This window comes from Podarcis pityusensis, assembly GCF_964106645.2.
Source record: "Podarcis pityusensis genome assembly, chromosome: 1".
Classification (NCBI taxonomy): domain Eukaryota; kingdom Metazoa; phylum Chordata; class Lepidosauria; order Squamata; family Lacertidae; genus Podarcis; species Podarcis pityusensis.
In genome coordinates this window covers 78190336-78198917 of record NC_138028.1, presented here as the reverse complement: position 1 = coordinate 78198917, position 8582 = coordinate 78190336, and positions in this window count along the sequence as shown.

Genomic DNA, 8582 nt, shown 5'->3' with positions numbered 1-8582 from the left:
CAGGAACCCCCCACCCCAATCATTCAGTTTGTACAAACTTCACACACTCACACTCACACACTACATATGCCACACTTCTGTTATAAATTTATAGAAAAATCAACCATACATCAGACTTGCACTGTTCCATTTTTATTTTACTCCATATGACAAGGACTATCAAAGGGGGGTGGCTTGGTTCTGGTCAGCCATAATCCCTTGAGCATACCAGCACATCCACAGGAGCCCTGCCCAGTTGCTATGCCAACCCTGATGGTCCTAGACAGAAGACCATCAAGATCACAAAGAACTTGCATATGGGAGTGGATTCAGCATGGACTGAAACAAAGGACAATGATCAGATCTTCCCTCTGGGGGCAGGAAACTGCCAACTCCCCTTTGTCTCCTGGAAGTGACTCATGGGCAGGGGGAAAGGAGGAACCAGCCAGGTGACAGGACACTCAGGTTACCACCACAACTCCTCCCTCAACCCCTCCTTTCTGTAATGTATGCATGATGTTTCTGGGGGTGGGCTTGACCTAGAGGATGGGAATTTCAAAAGTTTTTATAAGGTCTTGCACACCATCTTTCTGGGTCTTTCCTCTCTCCTGCAAGTGAGGGGAACACCCTGTTGCAACAGTTCAATAAAGGCCAAGCCTATAGGCTGCTGATTTGCTCCAATTTACTCTGGTTGGTGTCTTTGTTTTTGTCCAAGGGAGCCCTCGGATTTTTCCGGTAACAGGAGAAAACAAAGGCCAACCAGAGTATATTGAGAAGCAAAGTGGCTAGTAAGCCTGATCTTTATTAACTGTTGCAACAGAGTCCCCATTCACCACACGCAGGAGGGAGGAGAACCCTGAACAATGATGCGCAACCCTTTACACTGTATAGACTTTTGAAATTCCTCACTCTGTAGCCCAAGACCACCGCAAAACATCATACATACATCACAGAAGGAGGCAGTCTACAGCAGAAATCCTGCCTGCCAGGATACCTAATAATGGTCACTGGTTGCATTTCTTGGGCAGTCTGGCCATTCTTTTGTGATGGTTAATACTTTAGTTCCTGAATCCAGGTCACAGGCTCACCCTATTCACACACAAATATGCCCTTAAGACAGGATTTGCAAGCAAAAACACAATGGGAAGGCTTTCCCCATTTGCCTTCCTTACTGTAGTGGAATATCTGGGGTCATTGGCACAGTCAAAATAGATTCAGGATTGCTCTCCCATTCTATTCAGACACGTGGTTCATATATTTAGATATGTGTGCATTTATGAATATTTATTCTATATTTGAGACCTTAAAATTCTTATAACAGACTATAGCTGCAAGCACAGCATACATTCAAAGCCCATGGCTTTCCCAAACAAATCCTGGGAACTGTAGTTTATCCCTTACAGAGCTAGAATGCCCAGCACCCTTAAGGAACTATACCAGCCAGCACAAGCATTCTGCTGCTTGAGGCAGAGAAGTTACACACACACACACACACACACACACACACACACACACACTACACCAATTCAAGGTACAGCCCTGCCACAAATTAAGCCTAAAAGAATACCCCTGTCATACACACGCTCTACAGTTTTAAACCTTTCCTTCTGCAGTTACACAGGAAGGAATGCTGATCTTCCACTCCCTTTGGGTAAACCAGAACACTGAGTTAATTAGAAGGGTGGCGGCAGCAAATCTGGATGATCCTAAATATAGAATTCATCCAAGGCAGCAGCCTCATGTATGACATCATGGTGGGTGGGTCTGGCTGGGTTGCACAAAAATTGCTGCTTCTCTGCTTAATGATGCTTTTGTCAGGGGCTATGTACTGTACTTGTTGGATTATCTTCGCTGGGATATATGTGTGACCTCGTCATTAGCAGTTTTAAGGAGAACTCTAAAGGCCTTAAAAATAATAATCAATGTGTGTTTTTAAATTGTTGCACTGGGGATCAATTGTTCATTTTGAAAGGGCTATTGTGGTTTCAGTTTGATGGTTATGAAGAACTATGACCCCATCTGCACTATACATTTAAAGCACTGTCATACCGCTTTAAACAGTCGTAAAGGTAAAGGGACCCCTGACCATTAGGTCCAGTCGTGACTGACTCTGGGGTTGCAGCGCTCATCTTGCTTTATTGGCCGAGGGAGCCGGCGTACAGCTTCCAGGTCATGTGGCCAACATGACTAAGCCACTTCTGGCAAAATCAGAGCAGCGCACGGAAACACCGTTTACCTTCCTGCTGGAGCGGTACCTATTTATCTACTTGCACTTTGAGGTGCTTTCGAACTGCTAGGTTGGCAGGAGCAGGGACCAAGCAACGAGAGCTCATCCCATCGCAGGGATTCGAACCGCCAACCTTTGGATTGGCAAGTCCTAGGCTCTGGTTTAACCCACAGCGCCACCCACGTCCCCTGACTAAACAGTCATAGCTTCCCCCAAACAATCCTGGTTTGTTCAGGGTGCTAAGAGTTGTTAGGAGACCCCCCTAGTTTGCTCAAAGAGCTGCAGTTCCTAGGGTGGTTAACAATTATCGTAATCCTTTCCCCCAGTAAACTCAGTGGTTGGCCACTGTGAGAACAGGATACTGAACCAAATGGGCCATTGGCCTGAAAGAGCAGTATTTTTATTACATTCTTTATGATCTCTTCTCCAAGCTAAACATACCCAACTCACCAGCTTCTCAGCCCCTCACCATTTTTGTTGCCCTTCTTTGGACATGCTCAAGTTCGTTACAAACCGTTTAAAACTACTGTGCCCCAAACTGGACACAGTTACTTATTCCACACGTGGCCTAAACTAAGCTGAACAGAATTGGAACATAACTTCTCACAATCTGACACCTATACCTCTGTTGATGTAGCCTAAACTTTTATTAGCATTTCTGTGACTCAGCACACAATCATTGGGAGCCAATATAAAACACTGAGATGTTTTAGACCACAATTCCCATCAGCTTCAGCCAGCATGGAGTGAGCAAGGTTGCCCTGCAGCAAACTCTGCCTTGCTAGGCTACCATTTGCTGGCCCAATGTGAAGTGGGAAAAGGGCCCAGGAAGTATTGGTTGCAAATGATTTCCCTGGCTCCATTTCTGCTCCTTAAAAACTACCTTTCAGAAGCGCTCCTGAGTCCAGAATTGTTTTGCACCCAGTTAAGGAAGCAACTTCAAATGCAATGAACGAGAGTGCCAAGGCATGCGGAATTAAAACTGAAAAAGGAAAGAGGGTTTCCCGTTGAAGGTCAGAATACCCCTGCCTGTATTGTTTGGCAGCAGTTGGAAAAGTAATGCTCTTAGTTCTTTAGACATGGCCTTGAAGGAGTCTGGAGTTTCTGTCCTATACAGGAAAGAAGCAGTTTCTCATGGGAAATACTATCATAAACATGTATCAATGACAGTTTGACTGCAATCAGTCATGATTGTTTTCAGTTTCACCTCAGCTCCATTGTGGTTACAATGTATTTAGATCTTAACAGTATCAGCAATGGCTTTGCCGGCCTTCTTAGGAGCTTTAATGGAATGAAACATAACTGGAAATTCCACTTTCACTGGGAAATTAATGAATGGTTTGTTGTTTTGTTGGCCATGTGAGAAGGAAAAGGAACTGATTTTTTCTTGATTTGACTGCTTAATCTTTTGTAAACCACTGAGGGTTCTTTTTTTAATCAAGTGGTATATAAATTTTATGAAAGAAAGAAAAGGTGGAATGCTGAACAAGCTTTTGATGTTAAAATAACAAAGTCTGCATGTCCGTGCACCTATCTGACTGCATGCACACAATGATTTGTTCATTGATCTATGCAGGCATTGACAGAACATGCATGTGGAAAATTATCATGTGCCATAGTAGGGTGTGAATCGCCAGTCTCTAGGGATAAGTCAAATTGCCTGTGTGGTGAACAGAGTTCTCTTCCTAACCTTGATTGCAATCCTGTCACATTGGTCACTTTTTATCTCCTACCTGTAGAAAGGAGCCAGTCTGGTGTACTGGTTAGAGTGTTGGTCTAGGACCTGGGAGACCAGAGCTCAAATCCCCACTCAGCCATGAAGCTCACTGACTGACCTTGTGCCAGTCATTGCTTCTCAGCCAAACTTACCTCAAAGGGTTGTTGTGAGGATTAAATGGGGGGGGGGGGTAAGTATGAACTCATTGAGAGAAAAAGTTCAGATACATTATGCAATGAATACAAATAATTATAAAAATAATTGTTCAGCATTCTCCACTTCAATCTAACATTATCCATATGCTTTGAAAAGCACTAGCACCACCTGTAGGTTCAATCGAGAGAAAGTAAAGCATTCATTATTCACAACTGATTTTTCAATTGTTTAGTTGTATACTTAAATCTCATTAGTTCTCAAGATAGTACAATTTTCAGGTCCAGCACATTTACTTTAAAACAGTTGAGCCATGTTCTCTAAAACATCACATAGTAGCATATATTTCCTTACCTCTAAAAAGTGAGAAAACTCCTGTTGAAAGAAATACAGTGTTTGAAAGTGGTTGAGTTCTGCTTTCACATCTTTGACTGGTACTCCCAAGGAAATAGTTTGTTTCAGGAAAAAATGAATCACGGAAAAATATTCTTTTGTTGTAAAATGTGTCCATGTTGTTAAACCTGTCACCTTCTTAAGACAAAACTATTTTAAGACTTGAGGAAATTCCTGTTTCAACCACAAGGTAGCGCCCATACCCATTTTTTTTTAATTGCATATACGATACTGAACATAGCGAACCTTGCTGTAACTCTGTGTAACTTAGAAACCCAAAACCTAAGGTACAATGTAAATAACTCGGGAACAAAACATTTTGATACTTTTTTTTTTGCAATACCCACAGGGCATTCAGATTGCTTCTTTAAATGCTATTCCATATTTTAAAAGGAGAAAGTGCTTTGAGGCACCTTAAAGATTAAGGCTGCTTATCTGAAAGAAACCTTCGTTGAACTTAATGGCACTTACTTTTGAGTAGATACTTATAGGATTGTGCTGCAACAGATTTATTGAAGCAAAAGCTTTTGTGGACGAGAGCAGAGGTTTTGGGTCCAGGGCTCCTCTTCTTTCTGCAGCACCCCTGAGGGGCTTAGGACCCCAGTTGTGTCACCCCTTGCCTGCAGACTTGGTAGCCTGTTGCCCTTTTTCGAACACCCTCCCTTGGGGAGTGTTCATTCAGCCTTCTCTCCTCTCCCCTCTCCTTGGGAGTCCTCTGGGCAGCTGTGGCTGCCGCTCCTGGTCTCTGTGCTGCCCCCCCCCACTCCAAAGAGAGGTGCTTCCTCACATTGCCCCACAGGGGCCAGCGAAGCAACCCCTGGCCAGCCCCAGAGGCACCATTCTCCTGGGGAGCTTGTAGCCTGGGCTGCTGCACAAACAGCTGTGCAAGCCTTTGGGAGGCAGACATGAGAGAGCATCAGAGGAGAGGGGGAAAGAAAGAGGGACAGAGGCCAATGTTGCCCGCGGCACCCCTGACCACCATTCAAGCACCCCAGGGTGCCACGACACACTGGTTGAAAACCACTGGACTAGAACCTTACTCAACAGACATGTGTGTGATTCGCATTTGGAAGATACCCATAATATGTAAACAGTGGAGCAAAAAGAACATTAAATGTAAGGGATAGCAACCAGTCTGTGACATTTCTATGTGGAGCCCAGCAAAAGCAACAATGCAGAGCAGTGAGTGTGAATATCTCATGTGACTCCATGTTGCAGTTGGGCCATTTTAGACTCTGGACTTCATAAATCTTCATTGTCTGAACTGTGAGAACTGTGGGGAATGGAAAGCCCAAACAGGAGAAAGCATGATCAGGTGTTCACACTGCAGCGAATGGGCTGTTGCGCAAAACCTTTTTGGACCTGTGCCACAATGAAAAAATGCAAACAATATCAAAACTGCAATACATCACTTTGCCAGCAAAATGCATAAAAAAGATTCAATAATGTGCAAAAAACGCATGGGGAAAAAACAAGAAATTCCTAAGGCAAATGGTGTGAGCACTGATCCTTGTTGTGTGCACAAAGATTAAGTTTCTTATGGCCCATCTGCTGGGGAAAGAGGCAGATAGCTAAGCTATCACTGAATAGACCAGGGATGGGGAACCGTTTTTGACCCAAAGGGCCATGTTCCTTTCTGATCAATCTTCCGGGGGCCACATGCCAATGGTGGGTGGGGCCACAGGTAAAAGTAAGCAGAGCAAGGAATGTAAATTTTACCATTGTCTGGTAGCCTAGTTTTTGCACACCTGTTTCCTAAGGCCTACCTCTCTATCCTCCCTGCAGGCAAGGAAGAAACATTGTTGAGACTGATTTCAGCCAGGCAAAACCACTCAAAGAGGGCTAGTGAGGGCTGTGATCCAGAGAGTGCAGCACCCCCCCCCCCCGGCTTGAGGTTTGCCATCCCAAGGAGAACCTGTGGGATACACAGATGGATGGAATTTCAGATGTACAACTGGCACACGTAACTACTTTAATCACATTTTTAGAGGTTTCTTTGTACTGTTGGTAATGGGATCATGTTCTCTTTTTCTACAGTGTGACATGTTCTCGTTGAGAATGCTTTCCCTGCATGTAATCTGTGTAATCTGTTCTGGGTTAGCTAAGCACATACCTGTCTTCTTTCATATTTCATTTTTAACTATGTTGTTTCTGACCTGCTCTTTCTGGGTTAATAAAAGTGTGCATATGTGAGCAGGGAGATGTGCAGCTGGATTCTCTTCCTGTTGTTAATTATTATACTAATATTATAGTCATGAGAAAATATCGAACGTTATGTCAAGGGCATAAGCTGTGGGCAAAGCAAAAGCCACAATCCAACAAATGGTAGTTGCAACTGAAATCAGTGGTACTTAAATAAGGCCCCACCTGCACTATGGTCATGGCTTCGCCCAAAGAATCCTGGGTGAGGTATAAATTTAATAAGTAAATAAATTGAAGAGAGATCTGGGAATGAACAGACAAGGAAAGGAAGGAAGCAGCATGAGAGTCAAATGACCGAAACCTTCTGTAGCAGTATCCCAATAAACAGCACCCATAGACAGAAGAAAGGGCAGATCGTTCATTCCTCCCAGATAAAAAGTTTGATAAAGATGAGAAGTTCAGCAGTTTGCTCCTGGAATTTTTTTTATTATTCCGATAAATTTTTTCTTCATGTGGCTGTAGTCAATTCGAATTAAGGCAACAATTCCCTTCTGTTTGTGTTATAGATACTTCCTTCTCTTGTTCCCTCCCCCTCTTAGTTAGATGCTCCATGGAAACCCAGATGAGACAACAAACACAGATTCCAAAGTTCAACCCAACAATACTGCCAAAGAATGGGAGAGATAATATATCGTAATTATAGCAAAGTACAGCTGTATAACTTTCCCTAATGTGTGGCCCTTATTTGCCAGGGAATTCTTTTCTTCCTCACCTTGAATATGGACCTTCAATGAAGTTGGGTATCAGCAGCAGCTGATTTCATCAGCTGAATGGCAGGGGAAGAGACACTTATGGGAAGTTGGTCGGGTGATCACTAAAATATATAGGACCAGGATTGTTTTTACTTTCAAATGTCAGTACTCTGAATTATACCTGGAACGAGACTGGCAAGCAATGGATCTCAGTAGATAGAGTGTAAGGTGCCATGTTTTCCACTAACTGCTTTCTGAACACCTTTCGGCCCTTATGAGTTCAAAAACTCCCCTCTTCCTTCAGCATAGGAAAAGACAACATGTTTGATAAGTTAAAAATTGGTTTACTTACAAATTCTTCAAAGGTCAGGTTCATGTGCTTTTCCATACATCAGTCAAAAATGTTGTACAAGCCGTAAAACTAGGCTTAGTTGTACAGTGGTGAAAGTTCCTAAATTATTGGTGTAGATACAGAATAATGGTTTGTGAGAGCCATGTGAGAACCTCTTCACACGTTGAGCTTCTCAGGTATACTGAGGTGCAGCAATAAGTTCAATTACTTTCCTCCCAACTAGCGAGGGAGGGACCTAAACTAAACTGGCAGAACAGTTTATTCTATGGCCTTAACCTCTGTGTTAATTAGACTTAAGCATGTTGGTTATGAGACTGATTATCCCATACCCCCAACTTTAGATCCATGGAGGCCATTGAGCTCCCTCTGTGTATTAGATTTGTCAGTCTGTCTTCAAATTTTTTCTTTTGATTATAAGACTCCTCCTTGGCTAGGGAGGAGCTTAGCCTATGTAAGCTTCTTACACCAAGAGCAGGCATCCCCAAACTCGACCCTTCAGATGTTTTGGGACTACAATTCCCATCATCCCTGACCACTGGTCCTGTTAGCTAGGGATGATGGGAGTCGTAGTTTCAAAACATCTGGAGGGCCGAGTTTGGGGGTGCCTGACCCAAGAGAAAGAGGGATGAAAGCAGGAGAATAAGCCCAGCTGGCCCAATCCTTTCCTCTCTGCCTCATCCCACCTATCACCTCTCCTTGTCTTTCATTCTCCCTACAGCCATCTGTGTGTGTAGGAATCACATGGTGGCCAATTTTTTTAAAAGCCTCATGGCATATACCAGGGGTGGCCAACTCCCAAGAGACTGCGATCTACTCACAAAGACTGACAGTGATCAAACTTATTGAGCTTTTTTTAGGGGAGCCAAA